Raw genomic sequence first — 16,990 nt, 5'->3', positions numbered from 1 at the left:
AAAATATGAAATAGCTATATGAGGCGAATTTGAGGCAATAAGAGAAAGCGAATTTTTAAGGCGCGTAGGCGGTTGTTTCCAACTTTTAAATGTTTATATTGCGTAAGGAATGTGCTATCAGATTAAAATGTGAAGGTACGTGCCAGCATTCCGATGAACAACGTGCACTTTCGGCGACTTGGGTCATCGCCGAAGTGCGTAAAGCTTGCAGTTTAGGCTACAAAGTGTTGTCGGATGTGTGAAAGTATAAAACATCCATATACGACCCTGTCATAAAACTGGAGGACTTTTTGCTGGTTATGTCAACACCTTCTTGAAAATAAAGCAGGAAGCGAACGGCTGGCCTTCATGGTGTCAGAACGACGAGGATAAGAAGAAGTACATACCGAAATATTTCGATAAGAAGGTTATTCTATTGGAAGAAAACAGTATCGAAGTCAATCCTGGAAAATGTACTCTGGCTAAACTCTGCCTTAATATTTTATGGGGCAAGTTCTGCTAACGGGACAACCTTTCTCAGACCGCCATCATCAAGGAATTGAAAGATTTTCTTGATAAAATGACTGACCCAAATATAATGATCGGAGGAGTCGTATTCATCAATCAGGACACCGTTTTAGTGAACTGGAAATATGTTGAAGAGGCTGTCAGTCTGAACAGGAAAATAGATGTTCCTATAGCAGCCACCAGAGCTGCGACAAAGCAACAAAAGACAACACGAATCATTTGTCGAACAGAAAACTGAACAATAAACTGACTCTCGAAGACAAATTTGAAAAGGTCACGGTGTCCCTATTTCGAGACTCGATGGAGCATTCGCATGCGAATGTCTCAATTTCGCCTCATATACCTATTTCATATTTTGATAAGAAAAAACCGTTGTAACAATTTGGGGGGGGGGGTTATGGTGGTAGTGGGAAAATGTTGAGAATGAAAGAGATTATATTTTTTACTGCACTTTTGCGTTTTCTTTTCCATTCGATTCACACAGATCTGCGATAAAGCAATTAAACACAACGCAAAACCTTTGATTAGCAGAAAACTGAACAGTAAAAGAACTTTTGACTACAAGTTTGAAAATATTAAAGGGATCCCTGGTTCGATAATCGATGACATTCGCCTACGGACATCTCATATTCCCCTTATATGTATTTTTCGTACCTTGATAAGAAAAACCGTTGGAACAATCTGGAGGACTTAATAGTGAATAGGGAAAACAGTTGGGAATGAATGGAAGTAAGAAATGGGCGTGTGTTGAATTTGATCAGAGAACAAACTTTTTATAATATTGAGCATGAATTATTATCCGAAAACGTTCCAGGGCGAATTATGTTTTTGGAAATTGAACAGTTTCTACACGTCATGTGATATATTGTTACAAATCGGATGATTGATAATTGAAAAACGTGTCAAGACGGATTTGTTATCACTTAAGTGATATTTGGTGAAATATGGAGTGTTGGCACGCCATACTGGGAAAGAAATTGCAAAAGGACGCATATGAAATTTTTAGATAAGGTATAGTTTGTGATGTTATGTGATCTATGTTTTACCACTTTTATATTATCGCGAAGGTAAAGGAATAGTGGTAAAGATTGATTGACTTGGTGTTTTAAGTCCACTTTATGCACAGTAAGGCTAATTGGGACTGGAGTTACAGTTTAAGTGGGATCCGAACCAGTATGTGCTTCCACCGGGTATCGAAACCGGGACCCTTTTATTACAAGACGACGAAGCTGTTGCCACTACGCAATCGGGGAGGCCAATAGTGGCGAAGAACATAAGTATAGGTAAAGTTACTTTCGTCACGTTATGATCAAGGTGGTCCCTTCTTCGATACCCGATGGTGACACCCAACAGCGCTAATAGCTTCTATCTTATGCCTCTCAAAACGCGTTCGAGGCGATAACAGAAAGCGAATGTTTTATGCGCGTAGGCGGTTGTTTCCAACTTTTATCGAAGTAGTGTTTTGAGAGGCATATGATAGGTAAATTTGAAAAGTTGAAAAATCTGTCCGGAAAATTTTAAAAGGCTGTCCAGCCGGCCCTAATTGAACTAGAGTGAAAGGCAATTGTAAATTTGGGAATCTGTACGTCAAGACCTTTTCCATAGAGTATATGGACGGTGGTCTACGGTCAAAATAACAAATGGAGTATTGGCACGCCATACTGGGAAAGAAATTGCAAAAGGACGCATATGTATTTTTTAGATAAGGTATAGTTTGTGATGTCATGTGATCTATGTTTTGCCACTTTTATATTATCGCGAAGGTAAAGGAATAGGGGTAAAAATTGATTGACTTGGTGTTTTAAGTCCACTTTATGCACAGTAAGGCTAATTGGGACTGTTGGTTGGTTGACTTGGTGTTTTAAGTCCACTTTATGCACAGTAAGGCTAATTGGGACTGGACCTAGAGTTTAAAGTGGGATCCGAACCACTTGTGCCTCCACCGGGTATCGAACCCGGGACCCCTTGATTACAAGGCGACGACGCTGCCACTGCGCAATCGGGGAGGCGCTAATTGGGACTGCACTTACAGTTTAAAGTAGGATCCGAACCAGTAAGTGCTTCCACCGGGTATCGAAACCGGGAACCTTTTATTACAAGACGACGAAGCTGTTGCCACTACGCAATCGGGGAGGCCAATAGTGGCGAAGAACATAAGTATAGGTTATGTTACTTTCGTCACGTTATGATCAAGGTGGTCCCTTCTTCGATACCCGATGGTGACACCCAACAGCGCTAATAGCTTCTATCTTATGCCTCTCAGAACGTGTTCGAGGCGATAAGAGAAAGCGAATGTTTTATGCGCGTAGGCGGTTGTTTCCAACTTTTATCAAAGTAATGTTTTGAGACACATAAGATAGGTAAATTTGAAAAGTTGAAAAACCTGTCCGGAAAATTTTAAAGGGCTGTCCAGCCGGTTCTAATTGAACTACAGTGAAAGGCAATTGTAGATTCGGAATCCGTACGTCAAGACCTTTCCATAGAGTATTTGGAAGGTGGTCTACGGTAAAAATAACAAAAACCAACATGGCAGCCAAGATGGCGGCCCCCATTGTCATAACGAGCTGAGATGACAATTAATTGTATAATATTACATAGTAATCGTGGGTGATGTTTATTGTCAGTTCGTTGTTGTAGGTAAATTTGAAAAGTTGAAAAACCTGTCCGGAAAACTTTAAAGGGCTGTCCAGCCGGCCCTAAATGAACTAGAGTGAAAGGCAATTGTAGATTCGGAATCTGTACATCAAGACCTTTCCATAGAGTATATGGACGGTGGTCTGCGGTAAAAATAACAAAAACCAACATGGCGGCCAAAATGGCGGCCCTCATTGTCATGACGAGCTGAGATGACAATTTCTTGTATAATATTACATAGTAATCGTGGGTGATGTTTATTGTCAGTTCGTTGTTGTAGGTAAATTTGAAAAGTTGAAAAACCTGTCCGGAAACTTTTAAAGGGCTGTCCAGCCGGTCCTAATTGAACTAGAGTGAAGGCAATTGTAGTTTCGGAAGTTACAATCGATCGCGGTTCGTCGTGACCAGAATCGGTAAAGCCTCCAGATTTTTGAAAAAAGATTAAATTTTTTTGACAAAAAGTTGAATTTTTTAAAGTTATTTTTTAAAAAAAGTTTAAAAATTTTGAAAAAAGTTGAAATTTTTTTGAAAAAAGTTTTAAATTTTTTTGAAAAGAAGTAGATTTTTTTAAAAAAGTTGAATTTTTTTTGAAAAAGTTAAAAAAAATTTTTGAAAAAGTTTGAAATTTTTTAAAAAAAAGTCGAATTTTTTTTGGAAAAAGGTTGACATTTTTTTGGAAAAATTCGACATTTTTAAAAAAGTGAAATAAGAGTTCCCTCAGTTACGGCCCTGTTTGCTCTGGACCTCAAGTTTCGAAGGGAACCTTAGTTACGGCCCTATTTTCCCCAGACCTCAAGTTTCAAAGGGTTCTCAGTTAGGGTCCTGTCTGCCCCAGAGTAAAAGTAATTGTACATTCGGAATCTACACATACCCCACTTTTAAGACTGTAGGCCCTGTACTCATGTTTCAAAGAACCCCCATTTTCGACCTTGTTTGGCCCACAGTAAAGCTTACTGCAGATAAAGCCCCAGCTCCAATCCTCTTTGCCTCAAACGTAATTATACATTCGGAATCTGTGCGTTTGGAACCCCTTTCTAAAACTGTAGGTCCCGTACTCAAGTTTCAAAGAACCCCTGTTCCGACTCTGTTTGTCCCCGAGTAAAACTAATTGCAGATAAGGGACCCCGGTCCTGTCTATCCTAAAACTAATTACAGATTTGGGCGTGTTCGGTACCACATTTTAAAACTGTAGGCCCTGTACTAAAAGCCCCCGGTTAGCTAAATTGTTTTCACAGGCACGTTCTCCATTTTTCGGTTGTGAATGTTTAATTTTTAACACCACTGAATCTGTGGCAGGATGTAACAAGGAAGTCGTGCTTCTATGAATAGACCTCTATCGAATTCGCATTCCAGACGGAAATCGTTATATGATAACGATAACCGCTGCTAATTAGTCTACATCGAACATATGTGTTGTAACCATTACAAAGTTTTCCTTCTCTGGCGACGCTTCAACAGTACATGGCCAGCAAGGAAGTTGCATCCGTTCCGATAATGTCTAAACCCTACACCGAAATTAAAATTATCTCTTGCCCGCAGACTCAAAAAGGAAGTTGTGGTTGGTTATCTCTGGCATGCATAATCAGCAAGGAAGTTGCATCCGTTCTGTTAATGACCAAACCCTACACAGAACTGATATGTATGTGTTGTGACCATCACTGCAAAGCTTTCATTCTTCCGTAACGTCTTTACTGGTACAGTGTTGTATTGATGGAGGGAGATAATTTTGTACGTATATTACATCTATTTATTTCGATACAATAATAACATTTACTTGTATGTACAAACTCTTTTATTACTTTACACATTCTTTGTTAAAATACGGGTACTTTAGTATAGGTTTTTCGCAGTGGCGACGAATAGGTTCCAAAACTGGAGGGCATCCAAACTAGAGGGGCAAAGTGCCAAACTAAGGGGCAAAAACAGTTTACTTTTCCCTTGCAGGTGAGGTTTAGCATAGTGCGGGGCCACAAATGACAAAAGGTGGGTAGGCGAAACAAATTCTTAACGACAAATGCGAACGTACATATTGCGCTCTCTGTATGTTTTCTACAAAATCACCGAATACTGACGTATTTCTTTTACTTTCAATAATAAAGCTGAATATGTTGACCAATGTGTCCACCTTCACTTCATGCATATTTAGGGTGATTGGAACCGGGGTCTATTTTAGGACCGATTGCTGTTTAATTTCAGTTTTATGCACATATAGGGTAATTGGGACAGGCCCAGGGGATATCCAGACTTGGATGTGTTATGGGCAATTCGAGATCATATTTGGAATGTTTTGTATACCAAGTGGACTTTATCTTGACAATATACTTTAGTTAGACATTTTTGTACGTACTTTGGATATTGTGTGGATACAAAAAATACATTTTAGACTACATTTGGATCTTATCTGGACACGATTTAGATATGAATAAAACTTGTTTTTTTTAACATTTTCTGGGTGTTATTGGAATGTACAAAAGATGTTTCCTGTTTGGAACATATTATGGAAATTTTCGTACCATTTTATGGATATAACAGGGACTCTTTAAACATTTATTATGACACCTTTTATATGTCAAATAGCTGTATCCTTAACTGAATTGCATAATTCTTTCGAAATCGTGTGTGCACATGGAAAACATCAAATTCAAACTTGGTGGTGTTTAATATCCACACACCTCTCAATATCACATAACATTCTCAAACATCTCCGCCGCCACACAATATTTTAAATCCACCAATAACACCCTTGCCCTTTTCCAATATTTTTGGTATACCCCTGAACTTTAACTCCTTTCTGAAAATGTAGTATGTCCCTCAATAATTACTTCCACAACTATATAATAATATTGACAGCAATTCCCCCATTTGTGAACAACCCTCATATATTATTTTCTTGTCGCACCCCCATTTATTCATCTTATCTTTTTTCCCAAAATTTATATAACCGTAATGGTAAATATTCCTCCAATTCTTTTTATCCTGAGTGTTACATAACCCATTCGAGATTCCTACAAATAATTCATATTTTTGAATATATTATTTTCCTCTCTTATCGAACCCCATCTTCACCTATTCCTCTTTTTATCCTCCTTATTTTCAACAGATACCACATTTCTTACCTACAAAAAACGAACAAACATTTCCCCACACAAGAACCGTTACCACATCCTATTATCTTTTATCCCTTCTATTTGTACCTTTTTTTCCAATATCACGTTTTCCGTTAAACATATTTCAAACAGGCACAATTCCTAGAAGATTACGCCCAACCGTTTCCCTTCTCTTCTTCAACCGTCATAGACCCATTAACAGCCGGAAACCCATATCTTCAGCCCGACAAACACGCCGCACATATCACTCAACCGTTCCAAGAATACCATAACAATCGGAAACCCCTATCTCCACCACAACACTCCTTCCCGTCCTTTTCAATTAACGACCGACAAAAATCACAATTCCAAGCAACCAACCGTCGCCGAATTTCCTACTTCCCCCACCACAATTTCATCAACGCCAATTACCATCCTATTTCCCTAATTAAACGCACATTCTTATCTCATTCCCCCTCCCAATTCTCAGAATTTCAATATCATCAACGCCACCTCAAAAACAGGAAACACATATCACAATTCGAAGAAAAACGGCGCGCACGCCCAATTTATGACGTCACAATTCTCTCAGCTAATAAGGGAAAATCCCTATTCCGATATAAACAGTTCCCTCCTCCCCATAATAACTCATCAACGCCATCTCTCCTCAAACAACGGAAACACGTATCACGATTCCCAGAATTTCAAACTCATCAACGCCATCTTTCCTCAGACACCGGAAACACGTACTCCAATTCCGAGAAAACCAACCGTCACAGGAATCCACTACTTTTCCTCCCCAACAACCAATCAAAATCCTAATCAACTCCCGACCGGAAACACTTATCACTCTCCTCATTCACAACAGGAAGTCCATATCATTAAGCCACGCCCCCTTTTTCCCAACAACCAATCAAAACGCTCAAAACACCCACACTTGCTTGCCCACACACCTACATCATCAATTGATCTTTGATCGATCTTTTCCAATCAATTGATTTATCGACTTCAACGGGGGTACATAACTACTGTCGTAAGAAATCAGCATTTGGTTCATTTACGCTGAACACCCGCGCTACAAACCGCTGATAGAACAAGGTTCTCGCTTTCACTTGGAAATCGATTAATTCAATGCCACGCTGTACATAGGTACGTGTAAGACTAGATTGTCTAACTTTAAAAACGTTATTTTTCCACATAAATTTTCCAATCAGGCCCTTGATTGTGGCCGTATATTGAGGTGTTATTGGTAGTATCTGACAAGTATACCATAATCTTGATAGACCATATATATTTAAGAAAGTAATTCGTGAAATTAAACATAAGTCAAGATGATTATACATGTATAAGTAATACCTTAAAATTGTACATAATTTCTGGTAACTTAAGTTTATACTTTCTTTCATCGTAGAGCCAAACATTATTCCCAATATCTTTAGCGAGTTTTGCATTGGGAATACTGTTGTAGTTGAAACAGGCCACTGTAACCCTAAAGCCATACAACGTGTTTTCAAGGTGTTGACCTTGGCACCGGATACTCTCTCGTAATGGATAAGACACTTCTTTAAGGCCAAAGCATCTGCAGTGTGTTTACAAACAACCCTTACGTCATCCACAAAGGCACTGATCTTCATGTGGAATCCGTTTACAGAAAATCCTTGGATTTACATGACATAGAAAGGGGGCCAAACATAACGCAAATAGCGCCAGAGACAAGGGATTACCTTGAGGTAAGCCATTATTTACTACAAAGGGCTTAGAGAGAAATTCATTTACCTTTGTTTTGATGCGTATACCTTTGCATTAAATTCCGAATTTGAGTAATAAGGACCGGTTGTATACCCATATAAATTAACAAGGCGATGGGGGACAATTAAAAACTTGCCGAGGTTTACACTCGTTGGAAACACTGCGCAAGGGAACACTGCACAAGAGGCGGGTCGTTCGAAGAGCGCGCGAAGTCCACAGCTGCCTCCCTCGTCCACTTAGCGGCAATATAATTTATGACTGTTGATGGGAGCGAGGAACACCCAAACCCTCGGTCAACTTTCTTGCAATATGAGAGTTGCTGTGGCGTCTGGGAGAGAACTTCTCCCCCTGAGATATCTGGAACAAGTTCATGAAATTTAAATTTTGAATTTGTATTGACATTTCTAGACTTTCGTTTTCGGGTTCTAGAAAGTGCAGAAATCATTTACGGAAGTCGGAAACTGACATTGACAATACACGCGACGGTATTTTCAATTACTTTTTTTTTTTCTGCAGAATCTTTCGGCGCGTAAAATCATGCATCAGGGTTACCATGAAGGAGAGCAGAGAAAGTGATCTCTCTATGTTTTTATTTTCTCGATTATTTTATAATGATAGTGGACTCAAATATGAACTTGTCAACAATGCCGAAGTATTATGAATTCAATTACAATTTTATGATCTGTAAAATAATTAGGGCTAAGCCGATACCACTTTGAACCGATACCGATGCTGATACCCTCACCGATACCGATACTCTCACCGATACCGATACTTGAAAATTGCAATAATTAAAATTTGTTCAAAATATTGATCAATATTGGTGTGTAAATATTCTTCTCCAATTATATGTATCGATTTACCAAGAAATTTGCTTTATAATATTCAAGAATTGCATCAGAATATTAAAATATATATTATGTCAAAAGAAATATAGTTTGTCTTGCAAAATTGGTGCAAAAATTGGTGAAAAGAAAGTTTGACTTTTGCATAATTTCCAGGATAATTAGACTCTACGAAAGGGTTGCGCGGCATTTTTGCGGAGCTCGTGAAGGACCAAAATGCCGGAAAAGTGTCGGCTGATATCGGTGGAAGAATTCCAACCGATACTTTCTGATACCGATATCACTGGTATCGGCCGATACCGATACATCGGCATCGCTATCAGCTCAGCCCTAATAATAATAATAATATTAATATAGGTAATATATATTTTCCTAATGACTAAAGATGAAGACATACCTCACCTTCCTGCAGACAAAAATTCTTCGGGCGCCCTAGGTCGTCAGAGGAATGAAATGAATTAACTTTACTCCCATTTTTATGTGATAAATTAAATAATAATGTATTTATGTTTTTGGGTATTTTTCAAACACCATAGCCTACATTACAGTTTACCAAAGTCTCCAACGGGGGTCATTATCGAACAGTAGGTCTCTGTCTCGTCTCGATTTTACAAAGTTTGTCTTGTTCTCGGCCCTGTCATTACAATTTAGAATATTGAGATGTAACAAACTTGTACCAATCCCTTCGAGTTCTGAGGTCTAGCGCGACTTTGGTTTAGGTTCATTTCTCGAAGGCCACACATTCTGATTGACCAGCTATCCAACGAGACGAGAGTGTCGAACAGTAGGTCTCAGTGCTTTCAGTCTTTAGAGAAGCACGTCTCAACGTTGGTCTCGTCTTTTGGAAGTCAAGGCAAAGTTCCCCGTGCATGTAGGACCGTGCAGAGGAGGCACATTTAGTGGATGTGGGGTATAGGGCCCCACATATTCTCGATCTCGACCGCTTTGGAGGTGATGTTATCAGCACCACTCTCCGACCGCCTTCACCTCCCACGGTTTCCTCCAGGTAACCACTGATTTGAGGCTGGGTGAAAACCGGAGCCGTTTTAAGTGGGGACAAGGCCGGAAAAATTCCAACCTTAATCGAATCCGGGTATCTCGCGTGGCAGTCAGATACCATACCGACTAGTCGCAAAAACCTGCCCTTCAGTCAACCGGTAAACTATCGTTTTCTACCGAATTATAAGTTTCCTGGCTTTCTCCCACATTGCTGATTTGAAAATCGCAATCTAAAAATGTGACCCATAAAGAGCATCCGAAAAGTAAAAAAAAAAACGCCAAATGAGAAAAGATTACACACACATACACACACACACACACACACAGAGAGAGAGAGAGAGAGAGAGAGAGAGAGAGAGAGAGATAGAGAAATGTGTGTGCGAGCGTACAACCATTATATACACACATACAGAGTGGGCCAAAAGTCGCAATACATAGGAAAAAAAATGCTTTTAAGTTTCCATATTTATTTATTCTTTAACGTGTTCATTTCTAATGGTTGTTCATCAAGAGTGGGAGAAACGTATTGCAAACCAGTGATAATGACGTAGAGCATATTATATAAACACGTTGTTTCTTAACACAACATATTTATTTATTTATGATTACTTTTTCCCTCTGTTTTTGTTATTATTATCCCATTTAACCACAAAATATAATGCTATTATTAATAGGAGTAATAACTATACTCCTTACAATAATTCAATGTGTTTGTATATATATATTATACCAGTGGCGGCTATTATATTAGGGAGGCGTTGAGGGCAGTTGCCCCCTACTTTTTGTCCCCGCACTATGGCCTCTTATTTATCAAGAGAAAGTAAACTGTCCTTCCCTCCTAGTTTTGGCACCCAATCGCCTCTTCTGTATATAACCATATAACCATAACATTTTGAACGGCACATATATTCTTGTTCTAGAAATCGAGATTTGTGCATATTGCATGATCTAGGGCTCACGTACATTATACCATGAAGGTCTCCGCAATAATATTTCCTTCGGAAAATAGATCAAAATATTATATTATTTACTATTATTATTATTAACTACTATTTGTCACAACACAATTTACTGCAAACTAAAACCATGTGTCAGATTAAAAAAATAAAGATGTAAGTAATTACGTTCAATTTCACAGATAATCACGCAAACCACACACACACACAAATATTCATACATAATTTGTCTGTGTAACATATTCAACACGTAATTACTAGAAAGTATAATAATATCATGGCTGAGGTTGAACATTAGGAAAATGAAAAAACAAACATAAGTGATGCTAAAAGTCTATTGAAATGGACAGATATACAATACGTCATTGTTATGAAAAATTTACAATAACTTTGAAAGTGAGTTATTATTCTCTTTCGAAGCAAAAAAAACTGTTCTAATCAACATGTACAACTGTTTTAAGTGACCGAAACAAATACAGATACTTTCTTTCTCTTACGAACATTGAAATTTTTGGCAACACAATATGGCAATTTTACGCAGAATACATAAACTAACAGTACTAACAAAACTTCTCTGTAGCAATTTACTTGAAACCCACACATGTTTATTCAAGATATTTCAAAGACCTTCACCTTCATTGACAATTTTCATGGAAATTGAAATTTGCACATCCTTTACATAAAATCAGGCGATTACTATATCGACTGTGAAACTTTGTCAGAATGTTCTGCGAAAATATGCAAGAAGATATGCTTAGTACGTATATTTAGGACTAACCATTAGATTTTTGATTTGAATTCACCAGGTTATGAGTAAGAAATATGAAGAAACATTCTATCATATATCATAACTACATATTCTATTATGAAGAGCGTGAAACGTCACGTGGAGTGAGGATACAAAAGTAAATATTGTGAACATACGATACTTTGGGTCAAATAGGCTAGAGGCTAAATATCCTGCTTACATTGAAGCGAAAATACAACAAGCGGCATAGTAGGCCAACTGCTTCCTATTTTGATCAATCGGCTTGTTTTACAGCGAATTAAACAGAGATAACCAAGAAAGCAGAGGACACGCTTTGCCTCAATAGCAGCACAATGGATATTCAACTTGACGTCATCACGCAGTGCACTTTGGGAAGAAACACTAGGTAAAAGTTCTGATTTGTATGTGCCAAAAGCTCACCGATAGAGTAGCTGTAACCCATAGAGATGTGTCCATTTGTTTGTTCATAAATAGATTTACACTGTCCATTGTAAAACAGATGAAGTTGAAGGAGAAATTTGGAAAACAAAACTGTGGGTACCAACATGAGTACATTTTATTTCTTTAAAAGCACTATGTAAAATACCAGAAAAATTGTGAAAAAAAATGTGCACATATATCTTTGTGGGTCACGGTATCAACCGGGGTGTGAAATAGTTTCCTGGTACCAAGTTTTTTATTTTTATTTGCTTTATTTTACTTCGCTTTTTGTATTTTGGCTAATTTGCGTAGATGGAGATGAGTGAAGACATGATGAAATTGATGAATGGACACTCATAAAGCCCAGGCCTGGATTCGAAACCGGGACCCCTAGCGTCGTAGGGCGATGTGCTAACCACTCCGCCACGGGGGCCGGCACCTGGTACTAAGTAAAATAATCATAGCATTTCATTAAACTCTGATAATTTCCAAGGTATTTCCACGATTAAAAATGAATTTTAAGAAACAGTTGTATGCTTGAAAGTAGAACACTTAATGTAAAATTATGAAATGTTGCAAATTCATTGTGAAATTGACATTTCTACTTATCGTCCTAAATATAAGGGCTTTTCAAAATTATCCGAATATTTTTCTTTAGAAAATTTTAAAAAACATGAAAATTAAATAACATGATTTCATTTCACACCCTCGCACCAATAAATCATCGTTCTGGAAGCATAGATGTTCCAAAGCTTAAAATACATTCTACGGAAACGGCAAAATTTCAATGAGGAGAAAAACAGGTTTTAGTACACACATAAGTTAGTTCAAACGTTTTTGTGGCCACTGAATTCAAATCCATGAAGAATTGCATAATTGTAATCATTCCAGGCGTTTCCTGCATTTTAAGTATAATTTTCCAGTTGTATTCAGGTACGTAGCTACTCCCTGCTGTCTGCTTTTCTTTTCCTTCCCTTTCTACTTTCCAGAGCTTCCTGGGCCTCCTTGACAAACCTGGGCTCGCGAATCCCACCTATATTATAGCGCGGACTTGCGAGCTCAGGTAGCAGACAACAGTGGTAAAAGCGATGGAGCTTTGGGTACATCACACTATTCCAAAACGTATCATCCCTCACAATTCTTTCTATCGAGGTCCCCTTCGGAGTCCAAATAACAAAATCGCACCACTGTCTTCTTGTGATGTGAAGTTGTCCTTGGATCTGATAGTAATAATTGTGCGAGACTTTCAAGTGCAGTTGATTTCCAGGATCAACTACACTACAAAATTGCTTCAGACACCGGGTAGCCTAAACAGGTGTCATATTTCTGGTACTGAAAGGACATTTCACCTCCAAAACACCTTCAGTCGACACAAGACCATCGGGAGTAGCAGCCAGGAAAGGGAGCTCCTCGTCAATAATCAAACCACATTTGATTACTGACGAGTTGGTTTGAGCTTCATACTGTGCAATGGCCACCGGCTCATTGGCTATCCCAAACCTGATGGCGGGAGAACATTGGACAGGTTCGGGATAAAGAAGTCTCGAAACTGTAGCTCTGCAAGGCGTCGAATCTCTCATCTTAGAAACAGCGCCAAAGTTGGAAGCAGTGAGCCTTACCTTTCTTTCTTCCCGCCATAATCCATAATGTACACCTGGTACGAAACTGCCAAGTCTTCTAATATATGCAATTAATATGAACATCAAACCCAAATATGCACAAAGTGTTTCAAATCGAGTCAAATGAATTAATTCGTTGAAAGCATTTGAATTTTCCTCAAGGAAAAAAATAAATATGCAAAAATTCGCCAGCGAATCATCATCACTCATCTTCATCGTCGCCATTAGTAAAAAGTGGCAAAAAAAACCAACGGTAAATAGCAAAACTTTAAAAACCAAGCGGGACTCCAACTAAGTATAAGAAATTGAAGGTAAGGACTTCACTTCTCTATACATTGCTAACAAAAGTAACAAGAGTGAAGTACTGGCCTGGGTTTGTAAATAAAGATACAGAAGGTTCGAAACATGTAGGGGAATTCGTACCTGTAAGCCCCATGACGTTACTAACATCTTATACTAACACGACACCCTCTCTTTTTACTCTTGGAAACAAATGATTTCCAATTACTGACTAATTGTTGACATTCCTACAGTAGCAACCAATGCCCTGGATGTTAGCTCCCAAACAAACTTTCACACCCCGCTTGCTTCTTGCCTTTGTCCTTGAAAATGTATCAGAAAGAGGTAACTTTTGTTACAGTGACAACAGTTAGAAAATAAAGTATCAGTGAATATATATATATATATATATATATATATATGTGTGTGTGTGTGTGTGTGTGTTTATATATGTATATATATATATATATATATATATATATATATATATATATATATAACCCATGGCTTGATAGCCCTCGAAGGGCCTTGGCCCTATCTCCCGTATATATATTAATACTTACTTACAGATGAGGGGTTAATTAAGTAATAACATAAGAAAATCGGGTTTAATTTTGTAAACGCTTGGGAAATTGAAAACTGATTATTAAAGGTTATCTTTTGTTAGAGTGACAGAAGTTAGGAAACAGCTATCATGTATCAGTGTAAACATTAGATTCTGGAGAATGCCTGGATAATTTGCCCATTCTTCGCAGATTAGGAGTTTATGAACAAATGATGCAAGGAAAGCGGATATTTTTCAAAAAAGGATTGATACACACACACACATACATACATAGAGAATGAACTTCGATGGAAAACATACCACTTTCAAGTTTTCCAAAATGCACTTTAGATCCACGCTTAGCCAGTCCATTGTTCCTGAAGGACTCATCGGTTATGACGCACAAGCGGCTACAATCAGTATTCCTTGAAAAGCATAATGTTTGAAAAATACACGAAAAAATCTGACAAAGTTTGTCTATTTGTGGATCACTGTATGAATCTGTTTGAAATAGTTCCCTGGTACGAAGAAAAAGTAAACGTAGTATTCGATGGAATTCTGATCATTTCCAAAGTATTTCCATGATGGAAAGTAAATTCGGCAAAATACAGAGCGTTCCCTGACATTTGGTACGAGACTCGGCGGAAAGCGGCTCGGCATCGGCGCTTGTCTTTCCCGGTGAATGGGTCCGCGACAGTCGCTTATATTAAACCTCGTAAAAATGTTTAGAGTAACTGGGTCAGTTCTGAATAAAAGAGGAAAGAAAAATGGGAAAATAAAGTATACAAAGACAATCCGCACACCATCCGTGAGTTAAAAGAGAGTATTGTACGAAAAATCGGGAGAATTACAGTAGACGAACTTGCACGTGTAAATGTCAATTTCCTTCGGAGATGCCAGGAATATGTTGCAGCAGAGGGACATCATTTTCAACACCTTCTGTAGTCAAGGTTAGTACACAATATAAAAACTGTAATTGTAATAGCCGATTCTAGCGACAGTCGCTGACCCGTTCACCGGGAAAGACAAGCGCTGATGCCGGGCAGCTTGGCGCCGAGTCTCGTAGCGAATGTCAGGGAATGCTCTGTAGTAGTATGCTTGAAAGTAGGAAATGTAAAGGTTTTTTATTATTATTATTATTATTATTATTTATTTTTATTTTAACATACGTTCAGTGTGAAATTCACATTCAGTAAAAGCAAAATAAACATTCAATACACAAAAACCTGTCTATTTATCGTCCGAAATCACAGAGCATCCCAAAATTATCCGAACAATTTGTTCAGGGAGATTTAAAAAAGCCCTGTGAACAAAATAACACCGTTTTATTCAGTAGCGTACGCAAGGGGGGGTTAACGGGTTCAAACCTCCCCCTTGAGCTTTTGAAATATTATGGAAAATGCTGTAGAAAAAAATTAAAAATGGCTAATTTATCACAGTCAAAGATCTGCGACAGTAATAATAATAATAATAATAATAATAATAATAATTTGAATTATTGTTCCCATGCAGCATGAAGAAAAACACAACATTCCAAACACAATCTAAGCGGCCGCCAAGTTCAATTTTGCAATTTGTTTTGCAAAAAGTCGCGCAGTGACTCTCGCGAGAATTGTGAAAATTCCTTGCTTCGTCGCAGTGTGCCGACCTTATTGCAAACGTTCTTCCCGGTACTGATTTCACATCCCCTTGTGCACTCTCAAGTGAGGCTGAGTCTACATCCACATCATTAAATAATGTTGAAGAAGTGCTTTGTGAATCACCTAGAAGTGATAAGTGTGTTGGAATGTCTATAAACTTACTTTTCAACGAAAACATAGACTCAGTGGAATTTAGCAACATGTATTCTCGCGCTTCATCATCATCCTGGGCGAGTTCCATAGGTAAAGGTAATGTAAATTCCCTCGTGCATATAGCACCGTGCCATGAAGGCACACGTAGTGGTGTGGTGGGCACCAAAGATTCTCGATCTACAACTATTTTGCAGGTGATGTGATCAGCACCATGCTCCGGCAGCCTTCATCCCCCAGGGTTGCTCTCAGACCCATTGCTATGAGGCTGGGTGCGGAGACAAGGTTGGATAAATTCCAACCAATTCCGGGAATCGAACCCGGATATCCCACGAAGTTGTCAAACTAGACCAGCGCGGCTCCTTGAATGAATTTCATATTTCGATCGAATATTTTCAATAAATTTAATGTAGTTGCTTGTTTTTATGGATTTTTTTCACACTTAAAATGTCTCACTTATCATATACAAATAACCGTTGACTAGACAATTATTTCGTAACAAAGAAACAAAAGAAATGTAACTTTGTTCTATTTCTTTCATAAATAGCAGCTGCATTAGTAGTAATTATTAGTAGTAATTAAACTAATTAATTATAATAATTATTAATTAATTTATTTTTATTAATTAATTAAAGTGTAATAAAACAATGGTAATGTGAATTTGTAGAAAGTTTTCGAAATAACACCCCCCTTGATGAAATCCTGCGTACGCTACTGGTTTTATTTCCTACCCCAGCACTAATAAATCATCGTTCTTGAAACAGAGATGTCCCAAAGTTTAATATATATTGTG

The sequence above is a fragment of the Lepisma saccharinum genome, chromosome 9 (genome assembly GCF_977018435.1).
Source record: "Lepisma saccharinum chromosome 9, izLepSacc3.1, whole genome shotgun sequence".
Classification (NCBI taxonomy): domain Eukaryota; kingdom Metazoa; phylum Arthropoda; class Insecta; order Zygentoma; family Lepismatidae; genus Lepisma; species Lepisma saccharinum.
The sequence above is the reverse complement of the archived record's forward strand: the minus strand, read 5'-3'. Positions refer to the sequence as shown.